We start from the raw sequence: 13,355 nt of genomic DNA, 5'->3' as shown, positions 1-13,355 counted from the left end.
AGTCCAAATTTTGTCCTTTGACAAAGGGAAAACAATGTAATGAATAACTTACCTGCCATCATAAACCACACCATAGCTACTCATTGGCCAAGTCAAAACTATCACTCAGGTTTCCTGATTCTCATCCAGTATATCCTGCCTGTGACAGGTAAATACTTTCCAAAGCTATCACTACCACATGTCAGATAATAGATAGATTATTTTCTTTTGTTCTGGAACACACAAATCACAACAGCAGAAAAGCCTTAGTACTAATCTTCTTAAATTTTTATACTGAAAACTCCTCAAATACTCAGATTATCAAAAAAATACAATAGTTTTTACCCAAAGGTAGAGTTCTATCAAGCACCTGGCTGCTTGTTTAAAAATGACTGGATTGTCCATTAAATTTCTCAGATTTCTAAGAAATCAATATTCCTAGTTCAAAGACTCTCCTGTGGTGAAGACAGAAGGAACAGGGTTGCACTTAGGCAATTAAACTTAAATCCATATATATATATATATATATATATATATATATATATGTGTGTGTGTGTGTGTGTGTGTGTGTGTGTGTGTGTGTGTGTGTGTGTGTGTCTTGGGGGAGTGGGGAGAAGAATGGGCACATAATATTTTTGTTGTGTAAACCAAGTCTAGTTAGTGTTGCCTATATGTGCTCAGGTTTGCAGCTAGCCACTGGGGCATATGCAACCTACCAGTGGCCCCTCCATTTTCCCAAAGAAAAGTTATTCCCTACCCAATAGCCATCAACTTCCAAGAGATCCTCAGCTATGTTTTGGGCAATGTGAGTCCAACCTCCATTCATTTTGTTTGGCTTTATGTTAAGCAGGTCTTACTGATGTGACCACATCTGTGTAAGTTATACAATCATAGTATAACCAGAGGAAATTTCTCAGCATTCTTCCTCTGTTTCTCTCTTCTACCCGGTTCCCTAGGTCTAATGAGTAAGAAGTTAATCTAGCTACTCCAACTATGGCTGATCATTTGTAACCATTATTCTCAACACTGAACAGGTTTGAATCTCTGCATTAACTACTACCATTGCAATAAAAAGTTTCTATACCCAAGGTTGAGAGTAGCACAAACTTATGGACATAAAGAATTTAGAAAGCAATACAACAAAATGACCATTTATCAAAACAACAACAGTAGGTTTCCCCTGCATCCTAAAACCTCCCTAACTATAGGTCTTAACTATGTTTACAGTAACAAGCATGAATTCCCCCCTGTGGAACTGGCCTCAAATTCAATCAAGGGAGGTCTGGGTTAACGCAGTTACTAGTCTTCCCACTACTACACCAGTGTCCATATCTTGCCTTGTAGGTTGCTGCAGGGGTCAGTATGAACCATGGATGATTTTTCTCTGAGTAGCCTGCATAATACCTTCTAGAACTGGAAGCTAGTCTGGAGGGAAGGTTTCCTAGTCACTTCCAGCTTGATTTCTCTATGTCCTATAATCAAATGATTATTTAGCAATAGGTTCCTGCCTTCTATCTAAATTAGGCAACTAAGAACTGTTGTAAACACCTAAATTGTTTTGAGTTCCTATGGGAAGTTCCTGATTCACAGACAGGTAACTTGCATATAGACTTTAGTAGTCTTCATATTTCTTGCTTTTCCTCTCTCTTCCTATTCACTCTTTCTACTGGGCTCAAATATATTAAAATTTGTCTTAATCTTAAAGTATATCCTTAATCCCATCCCTTCTCCTACTGCCCTGTCCAGAAAGAAATGGAAGGGGAGTCATTATGAACAAGAATTTTGGTAACTACCGCAGAAATTTAGAACAAAGGAAGAGGAAAAAACAAAAACACACCACCTGGGTAACATTTTCAACATCTGTAGCTACTGTAAAACGTGCAGGTGAGCGAATTAGAAGGCTTCCAAGACTTCTTTCTGATATATGTAACCCACCCCCAACTACAATTTCATGACAATGGGCATGCTCACTCTCAAACATACATCTGAAACAAAAACTTAATTACTTAATTACTGTTGTGGCTATTTCGTGTTATTAGTCTCACTCAGAATTACTTGAGGTTGCACTTTTATCGATTAGAAGTTCCAGGGAAATTCAAAGAAAATGTTCCCACATGAATGTGATCTTTCAAGAGTTCTGCAACACGACCTGTCTGCAGATCAGACCTTGCTACTGTGGCTGACATGGGACAGAGGTCTTGGTAACCCTTGTGGTTTCTACAAAGACAATTCCAAAATCAAAAGAATGAAACATTTCAAGTTTGAATGATCAGCTTGGAGGAAAACATGAAAAGTATCAACACATGTGCAGAAAACTAGAAAAATTCTCTAACTACACTACCTTGTGAGGAGCTAAAAATAACATTTAATGATGTTTGAATATAGTATCTTTGGTGAGAACTGTTTGTACAAGGTGGAATATGGAACCTGTGTTCTGAGAGAAAGAAGGTGAACAGAAGTAAATGTAATACTTTCATCAATATATGCAAAGTGTAAGGTGAAAGAAAAGATTAAAGATGCAAGGATACAATAATCTGAGGTGTCACTTGAAAGTCAAAGACTAGTTCGGAGAATATCTAAAATGAGAGAGTGAAGACTGGAGATATAGATCAGTGGTGGGTATAACACTTGTCTAGAACAAAAATGAAGTCTTTGTTTTGGGCCCCAAATCTCTCTTTGTCTCTCTTCCTCTCTCTACTCACCCATTCTCCTTACTTCATTTATATCCTGGTCACCCACCTCTCCGTGTTTAGCTAGGGCACTTTAGGAATGAAATGGTCTGAAGTAAATGCTCCAAGGGATAGACACTGTCACTTTATTGGGTGTAAGACTAGTAAGGGTATTCAGTGTACAGTTGGTGTTTCCAGATGAAAACAGGGGGCACAGTTAAATGGCCCCTAAAGAAAGTGAAGGGTAGGCATCAAGAAAGCAGTGATGGAAACGGATCCAAGGCAAAGGTGAGAGAGGGGCAATGATATGTGAGGTTGAGAAGTGAGAAGACTACACAAAGACAGCACAAGGTGAAAGAAAGTTTCAAGAGATGTGAAGGCAGGAGTTTATTAAGAAGATAAGAAGAGTGGGCCAGACTAAATCATGGACACCAAAGACAGATAATTCCAGGAGTAACCCCCAAGTCTATCCCTTAGCTGGTGAAGACAGGGGTTTCAGACATAGTTTGCAAGTTGGGTTTGAGCTCGTAAGCTTTCCAGAGAGTAGATTAAAAATGTCGTGGCTGGAATTACAGGCTATGGATTTATAAAGAGAAATCTAGTCTATAAGCACAAATAATCCTAACTAAAGGAATGAAGACAAAGAGTGAAGGCTTGAGAATGTTTTAAAGTTCTGGAAAATGCTAGAAAAGACGAAGGAATAACCAGAAAAGCATATGAAGAACACTGTCACAGCATAGGGTGGGAGACTCCAACAAGAGAGAAAGGGATAGACACTATAGTGGAGCCCAAAAGAGACTTTAATGTGGAATTTACACAGGATAATGGGAGGATTTCAGAAAACGAGGTATTTGGTATACCTCCAGCACCTGGCTCTCAGCAAGAAACTGAGGTCCTAACCTTGAAATCCTAGGGACTGTACCAGTCATTTCAAAAAGTAATTTAAAACCTCATAGCTCTCAGATCATGCTTATAGTAAAATTCTACTATCTCCTAGCCAGAGATCTGAAGCAGATCAAAAATGCAATGACAGAACATAACTGTAAGAGTTTTGTGAACTACAGAAATGGGGGAGAAGGGGAGCTAGTTTGGCATGGTTATACATAATCCTTTAATCCTAGCTCTCTGGGAAATGGAGACTGGAGGATCAGAAGTTCAAGGTCATCCTCCACTACATAGTAAATTTCAGCTAGCCTGAGCTGTGTGAAGCCCTGTCTCAAAAATAAAACAAAAATATGTATGGATATTTTACTATTTTCTAAAAGATGACTATCATTTCTAAGATTAGAGTCAGAAAAAGTAACTACATCCTACCCATAAATATCCCTAGTATATAACTCAGCTCTGGGATGACAGTTCCCACGTAGTATGCCAATACCACAGACAAACCTTAGCTTTAATTATATTCACCTCCAGATCAATACTCTGGTTTCTTGCTGTGACACAGCCAGCTCACAGAAACCATAACACAGAGTCTAACAATGAAGCATGGCTACTTTTCTTTGAATGTTCTCTTGTTGTTCCAATAAGGGTTTCTCTTTCTCTGTTGCCCACACTTTGTTCTTATCCACTGCTTAATTCCCATTCTAGATTTCCTTACCCTAATCATATCTTTATTAAGTCATATTCATTCATATGAATAAGACATATTCATAAATGTCTTCAGCATATTTTCAAATTCAGGAGAAAACAGCACTTAGTGATTAGCATTAATTTCCTTAAAACAGCTTCAGCCTTGCCTTTATCCATAACTTTCCCTGCTTCTCCCAGCTCTGTCAAATAAACAGGCAAACCTGTTTGACTAGTTTGCTGTAAACCCTACTCAGTAGAAGAAACAACTGGACAATGGATAAAGCTATGGAAAGCACACAGACCATTTTTCTTCGGCAAGTTGCACAATGCCTGCAGTGTAAAGCATGTCTTTCAGAATACTAAGACATCAGCACAACTCATTTATGTCACTGTCAGAAATGTTAAAAAAATCCTCTTGGTATACTCTCCTACAATATCAACATTGCTATGGCAATGGTGCAAAATAATAGTAATCCTATTTGAAATGCTGTTTAAAATTTATAAAGGAGTTAGGGTGTGGGGACACACTGTATTCTGGAAGTCAAGACTAGAGGATTACAAATCTGTAATCAGGTGTGCTACACATAAAGACTAAAAAATAGTTGATGGTTGAATTACATTCAACTATAGAGGTGTGCATAATTAAGAAAAATAAAAAGCTTTAAATTTTGCAAAATAGGTTACTCAAAAGAGGATTCTTCCCATGGATGTTCTTTGACGTTGCTTTCAATACCAAAGTCCTTTAGTCTAGTTTACTTAAAATATGAGGTATTTTTAAACCATTAGCTACAGTTTCTTGTACTGATAGAAAGAATTTATATAATACAATAAGGTGTATAATTAATATGACAAAATATCAACTATATAATTTTAAAACTCTGTGTGTTATGCATATATGTAGTGTAGTGTATATGTCTGTGTCCTGGTAGTTTATGCACATCTGTGGAACTCAGAAAACAACCTTAAGTTTCAGCCCTCACTTTCCACTTTGTTTGAGGCAAAGTGTGTGTTTTTTTAAACTGTGTAAATCAGCCTGTGGGTGGTGAGGGATTCTCTTGTCTCCGCTTCCAATCTTACCATAGGAAGCCTGGGATTATGGACATACTCCCATGTCTGGCTGTAGACTAATTTAAAGATCTAACTCACATGCTCAGGCGTGTGGAAGAAATTCTTACCCTACTGAACTATCTCCCTAACCCTAAAAGTATTTTTTACAAATTTTAAATATTGGCCCTATGTCCTTCAGGTGTTTTGAAGTTTTATAATCCATATGATTTAATATGTGTAACATAAAGAAAATCCTACAGTTATTACAGCAAATGTGCACAAATTACTTTTCCAATACTTGGGCACACACTTGTATTTTTCTCACCTGCAGAAATATTAGTCCCATAGTTTCTTCTTATTAAAACAAGGTATAACAATAGCTAAAACATAACTTAGGATCTAGAAAATACTTTATGCATTAGAAATTCATATAAATAATCTAAGGCCATAATGAAGATCTCCAAAATGTCCCTACTATGCAGTTTTCCAATCTAATAAAATACTTTAAAACTTAAGCAAGTTTCCTGTCTGAAACCAGCATCTGACTTTGAACCTGGAACCTCGTCTATCCTAGATACCCTACAGCTTATCAATACAAAAATAGCATTTTTGTTCTGTCTACTACACTTAATGCTCAATGCCTATCTACATGGAACATTCCTCTCTACCCAAATTTCAACTTGGCCTTGCAGTCTCTCCAAGGGAGAAAGACAATAAATATCTAGTGAAAAGAAAACTGGATTTGTTCACACACAATGTGGAACAGAAAATAAATCTTAAACCGAAATCACCCAGCTCTCTGCGCTTTGTAAGTAATAGGACCATGTGTCTGTAAAGAAAACAGAGTGGAAAATAAATCACAGAAAGTCAACTCTGCCAAAGAGAGATACTGATAACAGAAAGTATCGCTACAGTCTCTAAGCCATCAGCATAACTAACTGTACTTCACCTTTAAATTATTAAACATTAAATTTCATTTTTCAGTAGATTCTTATGTGTTCTACAGCTATGCACTTCTGAGAGTACTATACAAAAAAGTGTGAATTAACCACAGATAGGATGGACTAATAGACTTACTAATTTGAGCTAAACATAATTACATATAACCAATTAATCGCTATTACGTCTTCCAATTAATGGAGAAACAACATGTGTTCCAGCATTGGCTAGTTGCCCAAAATAATTCATATATGTAAACATTTTACTCTCAAAATATTCACTAGTTACAAAGTACTTATTTTAAGTATTTATCGTGAGTATAAAATATCACCATTTCATCCAAATAGAGAAAAGAGATTAAGACAGAAAGTAAGGGTATTTACACATCACTGTAATAAACTTCAGGGGAGGAGGGGAAGAAAACAAACTCCATGATCATCCTTCCATTGCTGTACAGGTTAATCATTACTTGTTTACAATGTTGAGTTTAAGACCCTGGATACAACATTATAGTTTGTCTGACTGTCGGTCTCTGCATCTGTTTTCATCAGTAACTGGTACATAGTCACTCATAAGTGGGTATTAGTTGTAAGATAAAGGAGAACCATGCTACAACCCACAGACCCAGAGAAGCAAAATAACAAAGAGGGTTCAAGGTAGAGATTAATGAATCTCACTGTGAAGGGAAAATACAGTGGACATTGCCAATGGAAGGGGGAAGGGGTCTGGAAGCTGAGGTGGGAATGGGTACAAGAGGGGTCAGGTGCAGGGAGGATGGAAGGAGAAAAAACTGGGGCATCTCTGGGATGAGCTAGAAACCTAGAGCAATGGAAACTCCCAGGAATCTAGGAGGGAGACCCTAGCTAAGACAGCTAGCAATGAGTGATAGTGAGCCTGAACCACCCATCTCCTGCAAGACTTCCAGGAGAACTGGGACACTAACTGACACAAACACTTCAACTTACACTTTGTTCTGCCTACAAGCTGTGCTGGTGGAAAGAGGACGCAGAAATTGTGGGAGTGATCAAATAATGACTGCCACTGGTGAAGACCCATACCCTGATAGGGAGCTCACCCCCAAGGGTCAGGACCCAAAGGTGGGATACCCCAGAGATCTAGAACAGAACTGAGTAAGAATGGAAAAACAAGTCAATGAAAATGATTCCTAATAATATTCTGCTATACTTGTAGACTGATGTCTAGGCCAAATGTCATCAGAGAGGTTTCACCCAGCAACTGATGGGAATAGTTTGTTAAATTTTGATATCTATCTTAAGTTCTGTTTGTTTCAGGCTCGATTAAAATGAACAATCAATAGCTTGTGAGTTCATCCAATGCATACTGAGAGTATCAACAACATCAGTTTGAGTAACAGTTGATGTTTAAACACAGTTCAGCTGGAGCACAACATCCCCCAGAACTCTGGAACCAATTTCTACCCTCTCTTCTAGGACTTGGATGAGCTGACGTCTATGCTCCCTTCACATTTTTCCATGTCTGCTAATCCATTAGCTTCTCAAGAAAACACTACAAATTGGTTCACCTCATAAATTTTTGAAATAACCTCCCGACCCTGCCAGCTTGCACTTTGGGAACTAAAACTTCAAATCACAAACCCAAGGGCTCCCACTTGTTAGCAACAAACAGGTAATAGGTAGGCATTGTTCTTAAGCCTATCTATTATCTTTTACTTCACAGAAACCTTGTAAAATATGTGCTTTGTTTCCTATTTTGCAGATTAAGGATAGAAAATGAACTGCCAGCCCAGGACACAGAACTTACCTGAGGGGAGATAGAGCAGGACTGTCTAATACTCCTCCTTTTATCACCCAATGACTCACTCCCTGAAGTTCCCTCCTTCCCCTCATTCTGCCTTGCCCCATTGCTTCCCACTGTTTTGTTTTTGTTTGTTTGTTTCTACCTCTTTCTCAAACCAGTTGCCATATTTTAGGATCGCCCTAGCTGTGTATTTTCCTACCATCTCTTGGTGCCTTTCCTATTAGTCCATCAACTTTCAATGTTTATAATTACACAACATGTTATATCTGTCATCCATGCATCCATCCATTAATCTACCTACTTACTGTGTAAGCGAGGACTACCCTTCACAAAACCTTGTGTAACGACTCACTTAATACCCATCACTAATGAACTTTCAACATCACTTCAGATTCTGTATGCCCCAAAAGGAACCTGACTTCTTGATTTCTCATATCTCTGTCTCTTATCCCAAATTTCGGTATTCCACCAGCACGCCCATCACCTGCTCTTGCAGACTCTACCACTTAAGTACCTTGGTACTCCCTCTTCTTCACTCAAGTAACACTTATGTATTAGGTCCTCTTATCAAGGTCATCCGGATACACAAAAGCCACTCCTGTCTCAGATGCCTGAGGTCCATCCTTCTAGACTGCTGTCAAAGCTGACCTCTCACCACATCACACCTCTTTCAAAAGCAACTCTGCATAGAGACCCATACCTTTCAGGAGGGCAAACAAACTTCAGCGATAGTATTTCTGCTAAGCTTGATTTTATGTCACCTTCCAGAAATCCTTTAAAGTCTTCTAGAATTGATAACTACCCATTCCCAAATACCTACTCAGGCACTCTGATCACACTTCTACCACAGCACTAAACAACAGTGCTCTTCTATTTATTATTATTAGGTCCCCATGTGCAAAATATGCTATAGTGTATTGAGCTGTTGTTAAAAATTCAAGACACTGTGCTTTCCCAAAATTAAAAAAAAGTTCCTATAACTCTAGATCACACAGCACTAGATTTCCCTCTTAGACCCAGAAACTACCTCAATTAGAATTGTTTGCATAATCTCAGCACACAGAGACTGGCAAATATTTTGCTGTTAATAAATGCTTGTTAGAAGAAAGAATACATGTTCATGAAATGCTTCAGATTAAAAACATGTGAGTAACACAGTTTTCAAAACTAATAGACTTTTTTCAAACTTATTTGACTATGTAGCTCCTCCTTAGGCAGGTATGCAAAGTGACATTTAAATAATTAAACAAGCATCCAGTATGTTTAGCAGGATTATCAAATTACACTTTTACTTAGCTTCCAGATAGAGGAGTTTAACTTTACACCAGGTTAATGAGTTTCACTGGCTGAAAAGAAGTATATAAAATCTACACTCTGAAAGAAAATAAAGCCCATGTAAGAAAAGAAACATTTAAAAAGGGGCTGATTCAATTTTTTTCAAAAAAGGCAAACTGTATAAAGTGAAGATATTCTTCTAAGAATCTCTCATACAAAATTTTCTGTATATATACATATTAAAACATTTCATATGCAGATCACTCTTCTGAAAATTGCAACCATTCAGTTCAAAGCACAGGAAAAAGCACATGAACAAAATTTATCTGTCACAGAATCTACAGACTTTGTACATCATTTCACTAGGATGAGAGAGACAGATATATATATATAGAGAGAGAGAGACAGACAGACAGACAGAGAGAGAGAGAGAGAGAGAGAGAGAGAGAGAGAGAGAGAGAGAGAGAGAGAGAGAGAGAATAGATAATAGAGCATCAGGACCTGCTCCCAGCCTGACAGCAGAAAGTGATAGCTGATAACAGAAGAACACCCAGACAAAGCATATAAAGAAGAATGGTACCTCTGTCTCCATTCTAGGAGTTCAACCAGCAAGCAGAAACCACGACTAAGCAAAAATAGTTCTCTACCCTCAACAGATGGCACTGCTGAACCCTGTATAGATTCATACTTATCACCCAGACACTACAAGAAAAAAATCCTATCCAATAACTTCTGAAGGTTTACAAACTGCTTATTTTAATGGCTAGCTTTTTTGAAGTTGAGGTGGTCAATATGGGCTCACCTACTCAGAAAATATCTATGAAAATAAGCACAAACTCATATGTTGCCAGTATAATGTATATCGCTTAAGCAGGCCAACGTAGCCATTGCTTGTGTGCACTGGCAATTTTCGGGTGTACTCTGGAAACTGAGAATTAATTAATCAAGAAATCTGGATTGTTTGAGATTCAGATCCATAAATTATTTTGAAACAGAGTCTGAGAATTGAGGGTAAGTATTATTGCAATATTTAAATAACTGTGCTCAGGACTGCTTGTGGGTACCTTGAAATATCCCAGCTTAAATAACTAGAAATGTTAACTATGAAACAATTCTTATCAAAAAACATCATACAAAATCTGTCATGAAATATATTTATTATTAATGATCCTTGGGCAGTGACAGTACCATAGCCAATGAGGTTTATCCAAGGCGCTATTATTGCTAACTGAAATGAATGTATTGAATTTGTTTGTTGAAACAAGTGTTCTAAGTATCAGCATAAACACAAAACTGTTGTTTAAAAAAAAAAGGAAAAGTATGGTCAGTAGTATGCCCAGTTGTTCCGATGTGCCAAACAAAGTTGACCTGCTGTTCTAAATGTCCACACTTCTTCCTCAATAACTTAAAAATGTTTCTATAGCGCAGACAGCACTCGATGGGCAGTTAATCCTGCTGGTGGCAGATAAATTGGTCGTTCTCTCTAACGCTATCTAGAAGAGTTAGGAGTTGCTGAACAGACATGGTCAGAGCAAGACCTCAAGCTACCAAGAAATAGTTTCTTCAGGAAAAATTAAACTGCAGACCCAAATATTAATTTGATTAACACAAAGTTCTGTTCCTCCTTACCATGTACTTGAGTGTATGATTTTTTTCACTTAATTAAAAAAAAAAGCTTAGGGACAATGTGTGACTGCGAATGCTATTAGAATGACTAAGGAAAAGTTTCCAGCCTTTTAAAAAGCAGCTGTCTTTTTCTTTTTTGGGGGGGGCACATGAGTTAAGGAAGCCTACATCCAAGAGGGCTATTTGTTTGTTTGCGGGAAACGTGGGACTATAGGTAGAAGTAACAGCATAGGTGGCATTCCGCCAAAGGGCCACGCATTCCTTGTCATTTTGAAAAAAAAAAAGTTGTACAAAGTGACAGTCTAAGATGACTAAAAACCTTAGTGTTTTTCTTTGAACCTTTTCAGAAAGCAATTATGTGAAATAGAAGCCTGTGACTAGTCCTGACACTGTCTTTTCCAGAGAAGGTGAGGATCAGGAAAGTCACCCCTAGACTTTTCTTCCACATTCGTTAATTTCCTGAACTGTAAGCACTTTTCTACCTCTGCTCCTTCGTGTCCTTCAGAACTCTAAAAGATGCTGGGGACTGGTACCAAACACAGGCACAGCAGTGATCCTGTCCCTCCGTGCCGCAGAGGGGCACGTTCTCAGTCCCCAACTTTATAACCCTTCAAACCTTGGAGCACACAGATCAGGTTCTGCCCCGGGACACCTCTGAGCGTCCTTTTGCCCGGACGCACTGCATCCTGGAGCTCTCGGCGAACGATGCGCTCTCCTCCTGCACCCCGGCAGGCAGCACCCATGCCGGGGCCTCGCTGCTCCCCGACAGCAGGCAACCCCTCCGAGCCCTCCGGCTCGCCCACAGCGCTCTCACCTTCCATCCCGGCCCTGCACCCGCGTCCGCCTTCCCCGGGCCACCCGCGACCGTGCTGTCCCCTGCCCACTGCTGCGGTCACCGAGAGGTCCCGCGTGGGCGCGCAGCCGGGGGCCGCCCCTTCCCCAGTGCACCCCTCGCGCCCCTTCAGCGGGAACCCGCGGGCCAGAGAGTCCCGGGGGGCGGGCGGCTGCAGGCGACCATCCCGTCCCCGGGCAAGGTCCCGCGTCTGGACAGGAACCCCTTCCCCCGCTCCCGCCGCCGCGAGGAGGACACCTCAGGGGGGGGACAAGACTGAGCTTGCTCTCCACAGCGCGGCGCCGGCCGCCTCGGCCGTGGGGGGCGTCCCTCCCTCTCTCTCTCCCTCCCTCGCTCCCTCACCTCGGGCAGCGAACAAGTCGGTGGTCCCGAGCCCTGGGTCCCCGTGCCCCCGCGGGCGGGCGGGCGCCCGCCGCTCCTTACCGCGTCCTCCGGCTGCCCGCCGCGCGCGAGTTGGGAGAGCGCCTGTGTCGCGCGCGGGACGGTCGCCTTCCGAGGCTGGTCCTGAGGGGAGGCTGCAGCGCGCCCGCCGGCTGAAGACGGCCGCTCCGGGCCAGGCGATGCTCCACCGTGCCCTCCCTCGGGGCCGCAGCGCGCCTGCTCCTCCGCCCAGCCCCGCGCGCCCCGCCCCCCGCCCCCTCCCTCCCCGGGACGGCCGGCCGGCGCGCCGCTGAGGGAGCTGGAGCGCGCTCACGTCCGCGCGCGCCCCCGCCTCCGCGCCCCCGCCCCCCCCCAGCCCGGGGCCGCCGCCGCTCCGACCTCCTTGCCTCGCGCTGCCTGGGCCGGCGGGGACACCGACGCGCACGCGCCTCGACGGCGGCGGCCTGAGATGCTGCGACGCGGCACCTGCCGCAAGGTCTCCCCCTCCAGGCGCGCCTGCGCCCCGCTGCTCCTCGTCCGCCCGCCTTTTTTATTCTCCCTCTCTCTCCTCAGGAGCTGTGCCCCCGGGGCGCCGCGCTCGCCCCCCCCAACCCCCTCCACTTCCTGTGGGCCAGCCTGAGGAGAGCCGCTCAGTGGGGAGAGCCTGGGGTCCGAGCGCACGCCTGCGCACACGTGGAGAGCGCAGCAAACGCGGGCCTCGGCCTCTGGGGCAAAGCCAAGCGGGGCTGCTGGTGGAAGGGCCATTTGAAAGTTTTGCCTGCTTGGGTCTGGCTTCCTGGTTCTCACTCCAAGTGTTGGCTAGCAGCGCGACTGCCAAGTTGGCTTCCACGTTTCCCAAGGAGCTTGTGTCCTCTGGTGCGAAGACACTGGAGACCAAGCCCTTTCCGTGTCCGTGGCAGGCTAGAGGCTTCAGAAAATCTAGGAGTGGTTCCCTTGCTTTAATCTGGAGCCTGTTAGACACTCTTTTCTACACACACACAGTGTCATACACACGTGCGATGCACATATATGTACATGAACTGAACTGAATATGGTCGAACTTCCTGAAATGCCCAGATCCTGTCAGATTTAAATTCCAGAACCTACAATGCCGCCATGAACACAAAACTTTTTTGCTTTTAAATGTTCAGAGATGAAAAACAGGATGCCATCATTGTTGTTTCCTTGCTCCAACTTGAGATTCAGGTTTTGGGACTTTGCCCTCAAAAAAAAAAAAAAAGGAAATTTGTGTAATG

At 42.1% G+C, this 13,355-nt stretch overlaps 1 protein-coding gene across 2 annotated transcripts in view; it reads right to left on the bottom strand.

Annotated features, from left to right (window-relative positions):
• Positions 1-12,317, bottom strand: part of Ugt8 (UDP glycosyltransferase 8) — a 66,574-nt gene extending 54,257 nt beyond the window's left edge. Inside the window, exon 1 of one of the 2 annotated variants that reach the window (XM_005077141.4) lies at positions 12,163-12,317. The gene's annotated coding sequence lies outside the window, so the exon portion shown is untranslated. Of the gene's footprint in view, positions 1-12,081; positions 12,101-12,162 lie in introns of those variants that run through there. The other variant, XM_040751905.1, reaches the window with a different exon arrangement.
• Between the last annotated feature and the right edge of the window lie 1,038 nt (positions 12,318-13,355).

The sequence above is a fragment of the Mesocricetus auratus genome, unplaced genomic scaffold (genome assembly GCF_017639785.1).
Source record: "Mesocricetus auratus isolate SY011 unplaced genomic scaffold, BCM_Maur_2.0 Super-Scaffold_100009, whole genome shotgun sequence".
Classification (NCBI taxonomy): domain Eukaryota; kingdom Metazoa; phylum Chordata; class Mammalia; order Rodentia; family Cricetidae; genus Mesocricetus; species Mesocricetus auratus.
The sequence above is the reverse complement of the archived record's forward strand: the minus strand, read 5'-3'. Positions and strand labels throughout refer to the sequence as shown.